Source organism: Alligator sinensis, unplaced genomic scaffold (assembly GCF_000455745.1).
Source record: "Alligator sinensis unplaced genomic scaffold, ASM45574v1 scaffold171_1, whole genome shotgun sequence".
NCBI classification, from domain to species: domain Eukaryota; kingdom Metazoa; phylum Chordata; order Crocodylia; family Alligatoridae; genus Alligator; species Alligator sinensis.
Genome location: NW_005842552.1, coordinates 985,342 through 1,001,647, shown reverse-complemented (window position 1 = coordinate 1,001,647; position 16,306 = coordinate 985,342). Strand labels below are relative to the sequence as shown.

At 44.7% G+C, this 16,306-nt stretch overlaps 1 long non-coding RNA gene across 1 annotated transcript in view; it reads left to right on the top strand.

Moving 5' to 3' along the window:
* The first annotated feature begins 4,140 nt into the window (after positions 1–4,140).
* Positions 4,141–16,306, top strand: part of LOC102380277 — an 86,608-nt gene continuing 74,442 nt past the window's right edge. Inside the window, exons 1-3 of the long non-coding RNA XR_324811.1 lie at positions 4,141–4,213; positions 5,678–5,793; positions 7,213–7,352. This is a non-coding gene — a long non-coding RNA (uncharacterized LOC102380277). The remainder of the gene's footprint in view (positions 4,214–5,677; positions 5,794–7,212; positions 7,353–16,306) is intronic.

The window sequence follows — 16,306 nt, the reverse complement described above, 5'->3', positions numbered from 1 at the left end:
GGTCCCCCCTGGTGAGTTTGTAAAAGGCTACCAGATCCCCTCCCATTCTTCTCTTGTGGAGGCTGAATAGGTTCAGGCCCTTTAGCCTCTCTTCATAGGGCCTGCCCTGCTGCCCCTTGACCATGCGAGTAGCCCTCCTCTGGACCCTCTCAGTGCTGGCCACATCCCTCTTGAAGTGCAGCGCCCAGAACTGGACGCAGTACTCCAAACATTGATGTTTTACTGCAGGACTAATTGGTCGTCTCTGACATAAATGTCTATGTCTCTGACATAGATGTACCCAGTGAATCTCATATCAATTCTTCCATTCATTGTGCACTGAGCTAGAGAGGAAGAAACTGAGCGCTAGAGTCTCTAGCCCACTGACTAGGGCAACTCCCTTTGACAGGTGGAGTTTACACCCTACCTGTGTCATCAGCATTTCTACCTGGAGAGCTTAGGCAGGTACTCACAAAGCTCGCTGATTTGTTTTGGATCAATGCATGGGAGGGTGCAATGCACTCTATGAGTTAGGTTCTTTACTATGTGCCTGTGCCTGGCTTGTTGGGCACTTCTACATGTGATTTGGGCATGGGAAGGCAGTGTTTTAATTCAAGCAACTCTGAGATCTGCTGTAATTAAAGTGCTACAGATCTTTTACTTTAGTTCAAGTGCCCCCACCACTATTTTCAAGTGCGGGGATGCTGATACACGAGATGCGAGAGACTGCTGGAGCACAGTAGTTGCCACAGTCCAGCAGACCTCATTAATTGAGTCTTTGATGCGCTGTAATTACAGCATGTCAGATCACATTGGCGACATATAGGGGGTGCACGTGGGTGCATGTGCACCCCCTGAGTGGGTGCACCCCCTATGAAAAGGTGCCACCAACACAGTGCAATCACTGCTTGGCACCCCCCCTTTTTACCACTGACACTGCTGGTGGTGTCTGTGGATGGTCTGTGATCGCTGCTGGCCGCTGCTGAGACTGCCGGCGGCGTCTGTGGGTGGTTGCCAACTGCCAGTAGGTGCTCGCCATCCACCCTCCCCCGCACTACTGCCCCCTGCTCACTGCCACCACGCTCCCACCACCAACAGCACCACCACCACCTGCAGGAGCTTGCCATTCCCCCCCAGCCTCTGGAGGCACGCAGCGTTCATGTTGGATCAGCTCCATGCTCATGTACAGGCATCCATCATGGTGAGACCTGTGGAAGAATGTCTTACATTCAAAAGCTTGTTTAAATGTATCCCAACTACCTAGAAGTCCAATAAAAGGCATCAAAGAAATCCTTGCCCCTCACAATTTCTGTATCATCATGGCTACAACATCACTCTGACGTTGTCATAATTCACCCTGTAAATTGTCTGGAGAGGGCTGGGCATCTGTCTTAGACTTGTGAATACCACGGGGTGACAGAACACTTCAGAGCAAGACATGACAACACCCAAGCCACACTATGGATTTACCCTCTGGAAAATAAGCCTTATTGGCTGTCAATGGAGCAATATGTAGAGACCTGTACTAAGTGACATGGTCAGGTAGCACAGCAAGTCGACAACAGAGCAGGGGCTTAAAGACCAGCCTCCCATGTCCTAAGCTACTGTAATGACTTACGTGGTAATCACCCTTCCTCTATAAATTAGGACCCTTGTGAAAGAAATCTGTCAAGGTCAGCTGTTCTTAGGTGCTCTGTTATCTAAATCAGACAAGAGACTTATCCTTTACATGTGTTTTTTTAGAGTCATCTGGGAAACTTTGTGGGGTTTTGGCAAAAATATTTCATTGATAATAAAAATGGTTTGATTTAATCATTTTTAGAAGGTTTAAAAAAAAAAATACCCCCCTCCAAACTCCACAGATTTGGGGCTTTCAATTTGCAAGGAGAATATTAAAATATTGATACAAATGGAAACCTTCTTATGAAAATTTGCATTGAATCAAGAAGCCTTTTTGCATCAGAAAAAAAAGTCTTTGAAAACTTTTTGACCAGCTCTGTTTTATTAGGATCCATGACAGAGATGAGCAAAAAGAAGGGAGTGGTTTCTCATCTAGGCATTCAAATCTGTACTCCATTAGTTTCAAAAGAATTCAGCTTCCATTTGTGGGTCATCTCTAATTAAAAAGATGATTTGCTTTACTTTCTTTCTAGGCAGAGAATCCCTGAATGTCCTTGTTCAAAGCCACATCTGTGCAAAGTTGCTAGGAGCACGTTCCAGCTGTGATTGACATGTGCTAATTCCAGAGTAATTGAGTAAATATTCTTAAAGAATTATGGACGCAAAGATTAAAAAAAAAAAAAAAAAAAAGGCTATTATTAAGCAGCACAGGAATGAAAGCCTAGAGAACACAGATGAATGAGAAATTCCTAAGATGTGAAAACACAGGAGTTGGGTGTTTGCTATTCACAGGCATTCAACCTATTAAAAGTGGTGGTTTGACTGCCTTTACCTAGGACATCCTAATGAAGCCTGGACATTTAGAAGTCAGAAGTTCAATAAATACATTAGTTTCCATTTTTAAAGGTTTTCAAATACTGTTTTCTCCCTGGAAAGTGCTACAATACCTGTCCTTATGAACACCCTGACACTGTAACCTGCACTCCTCTTAGTAGATATCCCAAGTGAAATCCTGGCTTCATTGAAATGGATGGTTTTGCCCTCTCGTACCCCTTCCTAGCTGTATGAACATCCCTGGGCCATATGCAGTGTTGGGTGGAAAAGCTGTGCTGATAATGAGACAACTCCATGACATGATATGCGTATGCTTAGGCCACAGCCTCAGCACAGCTGGAGATACTCCCTCCAGAGCACATCCTGCCCATCCACCCCCGCTCACATATGCCAAGCTGAGGCAACAAATCTATTTTGGAGGCACCCCCATCCTGCTACAGCTCTCCAATGTGGTGATGTCTGAGATCTTCACAGGGCAGCATTTCCAGGTGGATGTGTTTGAGGGGCAGTGTGTGTGTGGGGTGCCTGGCAGCAGACACCTCTAACATTAGTAGGATGTAGTGTAAGCAATGCCCTATGCCAGCAGGGGCCAACCTTTTGGCAGGCATGCCACCAACTAACCCTGAACCAGCCCCAAGCCACTCCAATCCCCTTTCCCCACCCAATCTGCTGCTCTGCCTTCCTCTTCTTGCCCTGTGCTCCCTGCTCAATCTCCTGCTCTGCTTTCTGCTCCCTGCCCTATTAGCTGCTGCACTACTGTGTTGCCTGCCCCCTCCCTGATCTGCCATGTGCCACCCCTGCCCGATGTGATTTGCAAGGATTGTGTCTGTGGTATTTGCTGGAGATGGTTAATTGCCAGCCAGCTCACTTTTCCTTAAAGCCTAAATCAGTGCACCTACTGTCAAATCTACTCAAATTGCTGCTCTCAGCAAAGAATATCTTGCTGTCCTCTCAGATTTGCTTTTGGGGGCTATTTCCTTCCCTCCTCAGCTCTCAGGTAAACTTTACTTAATGGCAAAGCTGAGGCAGGGGGAGAAAAAGTTTAAAGCACAGCAAACAGCACAGAGCCTATACAATTACTTGTTTATTGCATCAAAAGAAGAATGCTGGTTAGGAGGAAAAATGACAGCTTGTAAACATCTTCAGGGCTTGCAAGCTGAAAATATTGGGATCTGAGCAGCAAGAAGTGAATTCCACTGATAGGTTCATTGGGGGATTTGAGTCCTGTATGACTGGTGTCGTGGCCTTGAGTTGAATGATGACAGGGATGTGAAGAGTAGCTGATGTAATGGCTTGGATAAGCATTGTGTGTGGCTCTCCATCACCTTGCCCCTTATTTACAGTACAGGAAAGTGGATGGTAAAATGCTGCTTAATCAGAATTCCTTGCGCTGCTGTCTAGTGCCTCCCAGACCCAGTACAATGTTTGAGAAAATGCTAAGTCCCCTCAAGGACTTATACAGCAGCTTTTGAAAGGTGTTTACAGGAACCATGATGGAGAGCAGAGTATAATATTTGCAAGCAGTGCTTTCAGCTGACAACGGAGATTGCAAAACGCTGCCATTTCCAGAGGCATGTCAGGGGGCCCTAAGAAACAGCCCTCCCTGAGCTAATTACCTAGGTAGCCACACCTGCCTTGCATCTCTAATTGACAAGCTCTGTCCAAGTTAATTAACTGGCTGGCTTCCTGCTTGGCTGCTGGGAGTGCAGCCTACCCATTTAGTCCCAGCTGTGGCAGCAGACTCCAGGGCAGCCAACAGTTCTGACCTTGGCCTGCTTTGGTAAGCCCTCCTGGTTCCTGTGCTGTCTGGCTTTTCCTGGTTCCTGACCCTGGTTCCACTCTGTTCCAAGTTTCTGGCTTTAGACTTCCCTTTGGATCTGTTTCCTGTCTGTTTTGGCTCTGCTCATGGACCTTGTCTTGTGGATTTCCCTGTGTCTGGTAATTTGGCTCCTGAATCCTGTCCCTGCCTTGCATCAGTGACCTAACCTCTGGGCCAGACTGCCTGTGACCTGATCCCTTACAAGGGCACCAAAATAGCTGGTTATACCTAGGCAGAAATGCCAGATTATGGGGGGGAAGACCTGCTGAATAAACTTTACCTGACCCTAGAGACTCACAGACCACAGCTACTGTTGCTGTAGTGCAGACTCCCTGCACCCTGGCTCTTATTGCTATGGCATGGGCTCCCAGAGAGCCACCCTTCTGGTTCCCCTGATAAATTGGTGGCCCAGGCAGTCTTCATATCCAACTCCTCTCCCCACCACCCCAAGTTACACAACTATGTGTAGCAAATACTGTGCCTGAACACAGGCCTCCACAAAAATAAATGTGACCTCCACAGAATAGACAGACTACAAAAGTGGGCAGATGAGAATAGGATGGGGTTCAACTTGGACAAATGCAGGGTGCTGCACCTTGGGAGAAGGAATCCACAGCATACATACAGGCTGGGGAGTTCCCTTCTTGAAAGCACAGAGGCAGAAAGGGATCTTGGAGTCATTATTGACTCCAAGATGAACACGAGCCGCCAATGCCAGACCGCAGCCAGCAAGGCCAGCCATACCTTGTCATACATCCAAAGGTGCATCTCAAGCCGGTCCAGAGAGGTGATACTCCCCCTCTGTGCGACTTTGATCAGGCCGCAGTTGGAGTACTGTGTCCAGTACTGGGCACCGCACTTCGAAAGGGATGTGGCCAGCCTGGAGAGGGTTCAGAGGGTTGCATTACATTTATATTCACCCGCTTGGTGAGAGGGCAGCAGGACAGGCCCTACAAGGAGAGACTGAGGGACCTGAACCTGTTCAGCCTCAGCAAGAGGAGGCTGAGGGGGGACCTGGTGGCTGCCTACAAGCTCATCGGGGGGATCAACAGCAAATAGGCAGAGCCCTTTTCTCCCCAGCACCACCTGGGGTGACAAGGAACAATGGTCATAAGCTGATGGAGAATAGGTTTAGGTGAGAGATCAGAAGGCAATATTTTACAGTTAGGGTGGCCAAAATCTGGAACCAGCTTCCCAGGGAAGTGATCTTCGCCCCTACCTTGGGCAAATTCAAGAGGAGGTTGGACAATCACCTGTCTGGGGTCTTGTGAACCCAGCATTCATTCGTGCCTGTGGCAGGGGTCAGGCTAGATGATCTGTTCAGGTCCCTCCTGACCCTACCTACTATGCAACTATGAATCATGGGAGAGACCACAAGGCGGGATTGCATCACATTGGCTCTGTGTATTTCCGACTTCCTTTCAGTTGCATGGACGCTCCTGTTTCACTCCACTTTGGCTGCTAAATCTCGCCTTAAGGAGGCTGCTCAGCACTGGGGACTAATCTGTGCACCAGAAGACAAAAGAGGGTGACTAATGAAGGTACTATGATGTTGCCTTTGGCACATCAGCAAATAAGCTATTTGAACAGTGTTCGGCTAAGCTCGGCCCCCAGCAGAATGCAAAGTCTGTTTCCAGTAATTATGTCCCATGCTACATTAATAGTTAACCTCCTCCAGGCTCTGTTGCGGGCTAGGGGTATTACCTTTAAAATGTGTTTTCATTGGGTTCAGGAATAGGTTTGAATATAACAGCATGTTTGTCTTTTCAGCAGTACTATTAACCTTTCCTGGGACAGCACAGAATCTATTATAACACTAATGGCCAAATCAATACTTTTTTTGCATTACATTTATATATGCCCTCTTCCCAAGGCACACAGCAGAGAGAAAGCTAATGCTCCTCATAAGAGGTGTGCAATTTTCCTCATAGTAGTCTGCACTCTCACTTTTTTTCCTCCTATAGCCACCACCTTCATTTTCATAGAGTTGTCTGAATCAGTAGTCCTTATACAGCACGGAGGGCAATGGTTTGCTGGGGACCAGTTGCGGAGGTGACATGTTTGCTTGTTCCCTTATGATAGGAGTACAAGTCCTCACCACCTCTTGCCACTTGGGCATTGTGGCGCATTACAGCTTCCATGTAGAGGATGGACAAAAATCCCTAAGAAACTTTACAAAGTTCAAATACATAAAGCTGAAGGCTAGAAGCATCCAGTGAGCTTCTAGGTTGGTTAACCAAAAAAAAAGTACTGAAGTCAACATACGATTTTTTGAAAACACTCGGGATAAAAAGCTGATACTCGCTTACGTCCACCATGGCTTGTTTGAAAAAAATCTGTGATGTTACCCTGGGCATAGCTAGACCACGGGGTCACTAAAAATAAATAAGTTGCCTTCAGTCTCTTTCTTTTTTTCAGGGGCTGTTGCTGTATGTATTTGGCCTAGCTCCTGTATGCCATTTAAAAAGCCTTTGAATTAGAGCTGGGTGGAATTTTTCTGACATAGTTTCACCACAGGCAAGTGCAGATTCAGGTTAACTAAAAGTGTTCACAGATTTCTGTTGAACCCAGTAAATAGTTTTAGTTTCAAAAAATAAATGAAAAGAAGAGAACATTTTTTGGAAGGTACTATGTTTGAAATAAAATGTTTTGATTTATCATCTTGAAAAGATGCTTTGCTTTTAAATTTACCTAAAATTAATTTTAGAAGAGCTAAAAAAAAGGAAAAAGTGCCCCAAAAGGTATTTAAATATTACTTGAACTAACCTTTTAAAATTTTAGTTGGTGACTTTCTACTTTGATTAGAACTAGACAAGACTTTCTGAATATAAAGTATTGACTACACGTTTCATCAAAAGTTTGACTTTTTATCTTCTTTTTTTTTAACCCACTATGTTTGGTCCCCAGCCCATGCTGAGGCTCCTTATGAGATCAGGCCTTTGTGTTTCCTGTTTTTTCAGTTTTTTGTGCTTAGAAAGAGAATTGGGAAGAAAGGGAACAAGCAGTTATTTTCAAATAGAATAATCTCCACCCAAGCAAAACTGAGCAAACTCTTCTTCATAAATGATGTGACGAATCTAGTCCTGCCACCGGATCATTTGTGAGTACACTTCTTGCTTTAAACAAATTTGTTTCCTGTGTGATCCTCTCATTTACATTGTCTGATTTCTAGACTGCTAGTTGTTTGTGAACTGTCCACTGATACTCTCCTTTTTGTTGTGTGAATGGTCACTTGATCACATGATCCTGCTTCTGTTTCCTGACTGGATGACAAACTATATAACCAAGAGAATATGAATCACAACCACAAACAGTGAATAATCTGCTTGCATGCAATCCCCCCCGCTGCGAGTCGTTATAAGGCCTACTGAAAATCTCAGTATAAAGAAGATTAAATGGTGCTTAAATAGTGTATAGGCTTTCTGCTGGCCTCTTCATGGCGTGAATTTTACTTCCAAACATTGGTGATGCATAGGGGGTACACGCGGGTACACATGCACCTGCTGAGCATGGCGGTGCACACCCTGCAACAGTGTCGGCGGCCACTGCTGGTGGCATCTGCGGGTGGTCCATGATCACCACTGGGCACCGTCGATGCTGTCAGTGGTGTCTGCGGGTGGTCGCTGACCACTGGTCAGCACTCGCCACCCCACCTGCCTCCTACTGCTGACAATGCTGCGGCTGCCTGCAGCAGCTCTCCATTTTCCTTCACCACGCTCCCACCACTGACAGTGCCGTCAGCACTTGCGAGAGCTCACTGTGCCCCCCCAGCCTCTGGGAGCACATGGTATTCATGCTTCTGACCAGCCTTTTCCCCAAAGCATTCATGCATAATGGCTATAAAGACCACAGTTATGGTCAAATTGAACAACCCTTTGAAAGGGGAATAACTATTTATGAATGGTCTTACCTTTAAGATGCTCATTTTCCGCCTAATCCTCAAGTGACATCAATCTATGTAGCTCCATGGATTTTAGTGCAGCTACATGGATTTGCACCAGCCGAATATCTATCCTCATTGCTGTTACATTGCAACATTCATGGGACACAGGGACTGGAATAAGAGAGAGAGAGAAGGATATATTACATGGATGAGTACTTTGGTTGACTAGGTGTGTTGCATTTTTTAAATCTCACTCCCCATCACATAACTTTTCTTATGTCGTACCATTTTCAACGATATATTTTTTCCCCTTAGGGGAAAACATGTTAAGGAAGACTTGATGATAAACTCCCTGAATGATTAAAGGTGTCAACGTAATGCAGGGTATTAGCGTAATTCCCAGTTTCACTAATTATGGTCATTAAGATCCTGAATTGGAAAATCATAATGTTGCTTAATTTCTACAAGGATAAATAGAAAAATCACTGTTTTGTTTTCATAACAGAAAAGGCCATCTAATTGGCATGGAGAACCATGACCTCAGCCAGAAATTGATATTGCAGCAATTTTCTTTCTTGGGAATAAATTATTTTCCCTAGTAATGGAATGAGGCATGCTCGATCAATGCTAGAAAAAAATGTCTCCGGATTTATCCTGTTATGACTTATGAAGCAGAGCTCTATTATTCACTAACAATGCATCTTCTGCCTATATTCCTACAGCACTTTCTGTCTGAGCATACCAAACTGCTTTCTCTACAGTAACGTGGTAAAGTAATGAAGTTGTATTAGCCTTGATGTTACAGATAGTGGGCCAGGTCTTTAGGTGGTGTAAATCAACAGTACTCTATTGATTTAATTGTAGCCCAATTGCTTTACACCAGGTGTTCACTAGGAATACTGAGGGAAATATGTGCATGCAATCTCTCTCCATATTTTTAACTAACTCTGATATTATTGTCTGGCAATGTCCATGAATTTGGGGGGCGCACCAATAATTTACTCCCCCTTAGAAAAGCTGTGCTTCTGCCTGATCCTCCTTCTGTTTTTTAGCCAGACCCCTTCCGGTGAGATTAATGCCCTGCCTTTGCTTCCTTTTGCCTAAACTGTGATCTTGGTGTGAGAGCTCTCCTGGTCTCACCTCCGCCTCCCATCTTCCTCGAGCTTGACATTGCATTAACCCTTCCCTGCGCTCTAACACACATGCCTCCCCCAAGGAGCCAAGATCACACATCAGCAACCTTCAGTTGCAATCATAGTAGTTGCACTTAATCACCAAGTCATAGTGAAGCCCTTTAAGAACTCAGACTGATGTAGCTTTCTGGGCTAGTTATACTCAATGAACTGAATCAATGAATGTAGCCAAGGGTCATAAAATAAGTAGTTTCTCTCTTCTTACTATGGCAGAAAATAGGTAACAAATAGTCACTGAGAAAGTCCCCTTTTAGTTTGTAGCAAATTATATCACTGTGTTTTAATATGAGAGGTGGAGAACTCTTGCATACTTTCTTCATCTGATGAGGTCCAGAAAACATTATGTTGGGCTTCCCTTAATGAAGCAATTAAGTCTTGGAGTCAAGTTCCTAAAATGCCCATTGCACTAATACATACCCCAGACGGAGGTTAGATATTCAGCTCATCCACAAAAAGGCTCTAAACATGAAAGAAAAAAGAAATGCCATTATCCAAACCCTGAGCACTTAGAGAAGATCCCCTTGTTTCTATTAATTATTACCTGGTAAATTATTCTAAGTGGGAATAATACAAAGGGGTATTTTATAGATACTTGTTGTGTGTACAGGCAGGACCAAAGTAAGATTCAGAGTAATGATAATGGTGTGAAAATGTGGTTCTGTTCCATTCGATGAAGGGTGTTATATTTAATATACAGCTGGAATCTAGTAAGCACATAAGCTTCCATGGATTTAAACTAGAATATCTTCAGGGTTTTCATAATAAATTTAATACTTCAAAGAGGCATTGACTAATGGCTTTCAGATATTATAAGGCAGACACTTCCCTATAGGAAATCAATTAAAGTTGAATCTTATTGATTTTAACCCATTTCTTCATACAGTTAAAACCAAGCTTTGAACTCCCTTTGGAAAGAATTCTGTTAGTCTATTCTGTTACATGGCCAAGGTAGAAATAATTTCTAAATCAGATCAGATGAAAGAAAGGAAATATTCGCTTAATGGTTTTCTCCGTTTTAAAAACCAACATACTCTTTTTCATGTCACCTACTGTAGGTGAGGAATTATAACCCCCTGGTATTTGGAAACAGTGAAAGCCTGCAAATGGATATAATTTTGCACGCACAAATCTTTAGAGCTTAAATGGGATTTAAGTGATGTATGGACCTTGTGCTGGTCCCCTGCAAGGGGGTGAATTTTATGTGCTCCCTGTCTCTACCACTTGCAAATACAACTTAGAAGACAGGTTGAGTCTAGATGATACTTCAGCTCAGAGCCCGGTGTTTTCTCTATCATCTTAAGAATGATATCTTCATTTGCAGTAGGTTAAGAGATGACTGCCTCATGGTCTACAAGTACTACATGGAGAGGAGATTTCTGGTAGTGAAAGGTTCCTTAATCTAGCAGACAACAGTGTAACTATACTGGGCTGAAGAGAGAGAAGATCAGGCTAGAGTGACAATGTTCATAGATTCATAGATTCATAGAAGTAGGGTCAGAAGGGACTTTGTAGATCGTCAAGTCTGACCCCCTGCCCGGGCAAGACAGAAAACCAGGCTCAAATGACCCCAGCCAGGTAGATGTCAAGCCTCCTCTTAAAGACCCCCAGGGTAGGAGCCAGCACCACTTCCCTTGGAAGTTGGTTCCAGATCCTAGCTGCCCTGACTGTGAAGTAGTGCCTTCGGATGTCTAGTCTAAACCTACTCTCTAACAATTTGTGGCCATTATTCCTTGTTACCCTGGAAGGCGCTAGGGGGAACAGGGTCTCTCCCAAACCCTGCTGGTCCCCCTTAGAGAGTTTACAGGTGGTCACCAGGTCACCCCTCAGCCTTCTCTTGTGAAGGCTGAACAGGTTAAGGTCCCATAGCCTCTCTTCATAGGGTCTGCCCTGCTGTCCCCGGATCATGTGGGTGGCCCTCCTTTGGACCCTCTCCATGCTGTCCACATCCCTCCTGAAGTGCAGCGCCCAGAATTGAACATAATACTCCAGCTGCGGCCTGACCAGTGTCGCGTAGAGGGTGAGGATCACCTCCTTGGCCCTGCTTGAGATGCATCTGTGGATGCAGGACAAGGTACGGTTAGCCCTACTGACCGTGACCTTGCATTGTCAGCCCATGTTCATCTTGGAGTCAGTAATAACTCCAAGATAGCTTTCTGCCACCGTGTTCTTGAGAAGGGAGTTTCCCAGCTTGTAAGTGTGCTGCTGGTTACTACTGCCCAAGTGCAGCACCCTGCACTTTTCAGTATTGAATCCCATCCTATTTTCATTAGCCCACCCCTGTAACCTGTCCAGGTCCTGCTGTAATCTGTCCTTCCCTACTCGCGTGCCCACCTCACCCCAAATCTTGGTATCATTAGCAAATTTAAACAGACTGCTTTTTACCCCATCGTCCAAGTCACTAATAGCGAAATTGAACAGTGCGGGCCCAAGGACCGAGCCCTGGGGGACTCCACTGCCCACTTCCTTCCAGGTCAAAAAAGACCCGTCCACCACTACCCTCTGAGTATGACCCTTCAGCCAATTTGCAATCCATCTGACTGTGTAGGCATCAATGCTACAGTCCCCTAGCTTTTTGATGAGAATTGGGTGGGAGACAGTGTCAAAGGCCTTGCTGAAGTCCAGAAGGACTACATCCACCGCAACACCTGCATCCAGTGATTTTGTGTCCTGATCGTAGAAGGCAATCAGGTTGGTCTGATAGGATCTGCCCCTAATGAAACCACGCTGGCTGCCCTTAAGCATCATCCTTGCTTCTGGCCCATCACAGATGTGCTCCTTGATGATCTTCTCAAAGAGTTTCCCCAGGATTGAAGTAAGACTAATGGGCCTATAGTTGCCCAGGTCTTCCCTCTTCCCTATTTTGAAGATGGGGACCGTGTTGGCTTTCTTCCAGTCATCTGGCACCTGTCCAGAGCACCACAAGTGCTCATAAAGCCATTCCAGGGGCCCTGCAATAACCCCTGCCAATTCCCTCAGTACCCTGGGGTGGAGAGCATCTGCACCTGCTGATTTGAACACATCCAGCCTCTCCAGAAGCTCTCTAACCCAGTCCTCCCTGACCTTAGGCCTGGCGGCATTTCTTCCTAGTCCATCTGGAATCTTGGTCAGGGAGTCCCAGTCCCTTGGTCGGGGAGTCCCGGTTTAACACCAAAGACAATTAGAATAGTTTATCCAGGGATGTGATGGATTCCCTGTCCCTTTTAAGGGAAGATTGGATCCTTTTTGTTTTAGCTCCCAGTGAGGTAGAAGATACCTCCTTGATGCAGGAATGACAGAGTGGAATACTTTAAGCGAGAATAGTCAAGAAGAGGCCTTAATGGTCCCCTGTATGTTTTCCAATTCACATAGAGTAAACACTATGGAATATGCATTACTATATCAAAGCAAGCATTGTATTTAAGTGATTTGGCTTGTACTGATGTCCACCTTATCTTATACTTACTTGGAAAATAACCATTACTAACTAGTAACGACCGGACTGCTGTACAAAAGAATGGTTTGGACAGAGGGGCCGAAGTGTTTAAGTATTTTATTTGCCAAAACAAATTGTTACTATAAATAATGCCAGTAAATAGTAGCTCTGCCATATATACATGTGAGGGAGGATGAACTTCAAATTCCTGGACTCTAGATTGTCTTTTTGTTTCCAGGTGTTTCTGGCTTCAGTAATATCCTCCCAAGTGTTTTCCTCAGAACCACAGATTTAGAGGTGATATTTCAGTGAGCCCTTGTAATACAAGTAAGGGTTACCAATAGAACAGGTTTATATTTTAAATTCATTAGAAAAGATGGTCTTTGAAGTTCTGAAGGTATTCATATATACAAGGTATCTTAACTAATGAAGCTGAAATTTGGGCTAGAAAGAAAAGTTACACATAAACCAGTTTAAATGATCAGAAACTGGTTTAAACCTGTAACAGAGCAGAAACTCAGTGCACATAAACCAATTTCAAAATGGCTGAAACTGGTTTAAGATAAACCTAGTTGAATGTAGTATCAGACTTAACTGATTTGGATCAAACTGGTTTATAAAACTTCTGTCCTAGACCCCTTCCTGGTTCAAGTTAAATCAGAGTCCCCCAGCATTTCTAGCCCTGGGCTGGGTTGTGCTGTCTGCTCCAGCATAGAAGGGTTTGGGGAGGGGTGGCGGGGGCAGGGGGGAGAGGCAGGGACTGCCCCCCCCAGACAAACCCTGGTTGGGGCCAGGGAGGGGATTTAAATCCCCCTTCCCCTGGGTACAGATCTGCCCTGCCCTGCCCTGCTAAACTTACTGAAAGTTACTGCTGGCTGCAACTGTGGACTATAAATCCCAGAGGCACCTGGAAGCAGGAAGAGGAAGTGATGAGCAACCCTGCAGAGTCCTGCTTTTGTGATGCTGGACTGCAAATCCAAGAGACCTTTGGGGCAGCAGGAAAACGAAGTGCCAGCGAGCTGTGCTCTTGTGCCCCCTGGCTTCTGGCCTGAGCCACTGCTGGCATGTGGCTGCATTTCCTGAATCAAAGGTAAATGTGTGTCCAGTAGTGGCTGTGAGAAACAGCACTGTTCCATTTTGCCGTGAGTTTCGCCGGTTCAACAGAACAGCGTTCCATTTTGAATTTCATTTTGATTTGAAACAGCTGTTCCATTCCATTCCGTTGAAACAGAAAGGTTGTTTTGACGCTGTTTCGACATTTCTCTGGGGGTGGGAAGTCAACCCAGCTGGGCTGACTTCCCATCCCCTGCTGGTTCTTGCGCTGGGGATGGGAAGTCAGCCTAGCTGGACTGACTTCCCATTCCTAGCCTATGGTTGAAACATTTCAACTTTCAAAATGTTTTGACTAACCTCGTTTTGTTTCAAGGCTATTTCGATGGCCTTTGTTTCATTCCAATTGTCCTGTTTCAGCCTCGAAATTAGTTTAAACAGTGTCGAAATGAAACAGCCGGCGAAATTTCGCAAAGCCCTAGTGTCCAGTTCTTTCTTAGTTTAATCTTTGCAGCTTAGACTAACCTGCAAACACTGAATCAATTCAGCCTCGGGCTTTCTGACTGTCTGTACTTAGCCGTGATGAAGCTATCAACTACCAGTCTATCATTTTGTTCCTTGGGCAAGCTATGGGCTGGTCTCATTTGCGCCTTAAGTTAGAGTGGCTTTATGGCTGCTCTAATTTACATTAGCGGGAGCAGGTCTCTAAAACCTGTTTTGCCGGCTGAGAGTCCACAGAATACAAGATACTCTAAACACCCCAGTATTGTTTCCAGCAAATCTTCCAATTAAGAGAATCAAAGAAAAGATTTTGTTTCCTTTTCACCATGGTATGAGGTCTGAGGATCTGGCTCAAAAACCTTCAAACTCTGAAAACAAAATTGACACTGGCAAAAAGTTTCAGAAACCATTGATCTGTCTTGCACCTGACACAAAAAAGATAAAATATAGATCTGTTTTAAAAAAATCTATACATGGTGGATTTTCATTTTTCAAATTACCAATAGAACCCAGTAGAATATGAATCCTCTTCTGTCAGCCTGACAAAATATTTTATTTATCCTGTGAAGGAGATGTAAACAGTGTCACAGGTAAATGGCAGAGAAAGTATAGTTTAGATGCAATCATCACGTTCCTTAGCCATCAAAAGATGTTGCAAATATACATTTGTAATGGGAAGACTAACATTTCAGCATGTTTTTTTCAGCAATAAAGCTATTTAATCCTTGCTACCTGGTCTGTGGAGAAGTATAAAGGAAATGTGTTTTGAGGTGGCTTTGTAAATAGAGTATTTTATGTACAGATGCACTGTATTGGGCATGTTATTCAAGGATACCAAAATGCTTTGCAAAAAAGCATAGCAGAATTTCTGAGAGAGAAATCATCTAGTGCCTGAACTTAGGTATCTGTTTCCTCTGCATTGCACTTAAATAATAGTTTGTGGTGTCAACGCACAGACTGTGATGCCATCTAAAAATCCAGTTTGGAACTGGGGGCTCCATAGTCCAAACCTATGTACAGACAGGCATGAGAGATGTAGCTCTTGTGGTCTTTAAGCACAAAGCTGGACAAAGAAGGGAATCATGATGTGATATATCAGTGAGCAATCTTGTTGAAGAAGTGTCCCATCTTTGTACACTGTTGGATTTAATTTTTATTATTGTAATTGGGAGGGTTGGTAAGGGTGAAGGAAAATGGCAGAAAGTTAGTTGGAGCAAAGGGGTGGAGGGAAAAGGATGGACCCAGCTTAACAACCTGACTGGCTATGATTGCCAGCCTGAGTTTTACAGGTCTCATAGCAAAGATGCATCTTAAAGATGAAGAGGTGGATAATATAATCAATAGCAGATATCTGTGAGACAAGGGAGACTCCAGCACGCTTGTAAATATAAGTGTTCTGATTTTTCAGAGCTGACCTCCATAGGGGTTTCGAATGCTTGGTCCCTATATATCAGAACTCAGGCTTGATTTGAGCATGTATCCTCAGGGGTAAATGGTACAGACATCAAGAGTCTTGTCCAAGGTCATCAGGGCTAGGAACAGAAGTTGCACAGAAACCAGTTTAAGTAATCAGAAACTGTTTTAAACCTGTGACAGAACAGAAGTTCAGTTAGTCAGAGTCCCCAGCATCTCAGCATGTTTTCCAGCCCTGGGCTGGGCTGGGCTGTCTGCTCCAGCAGACGAGGGTTGGGACGGGGGAGGCAGGGACTTCTCCCCTGCCCAGGCAAACCCAGGCTGGGGTCTGGAGCCAGGGAGGGGTCTTAAACCTCACTTCCTCCAAGTACAGAGCTGCCCTGCCATGCTAAACTTACTGAAACTTACTGTTGGCTAGAATTGTAGACTACAAATCCTAGAGACACCTGGAAGCAGGAAGAGGAAGTAATGAGCGCCTCTGCAGAGTCCTGCTTCTGTGATTCTGGACTGCAAATTCCAGAGATCTTGGGGGCACCAGGAAGAGGAAGTGAATACACAGCCCATGCTGGCTACATGCCAGAGAGCCATGCTTTAGCTCCTGC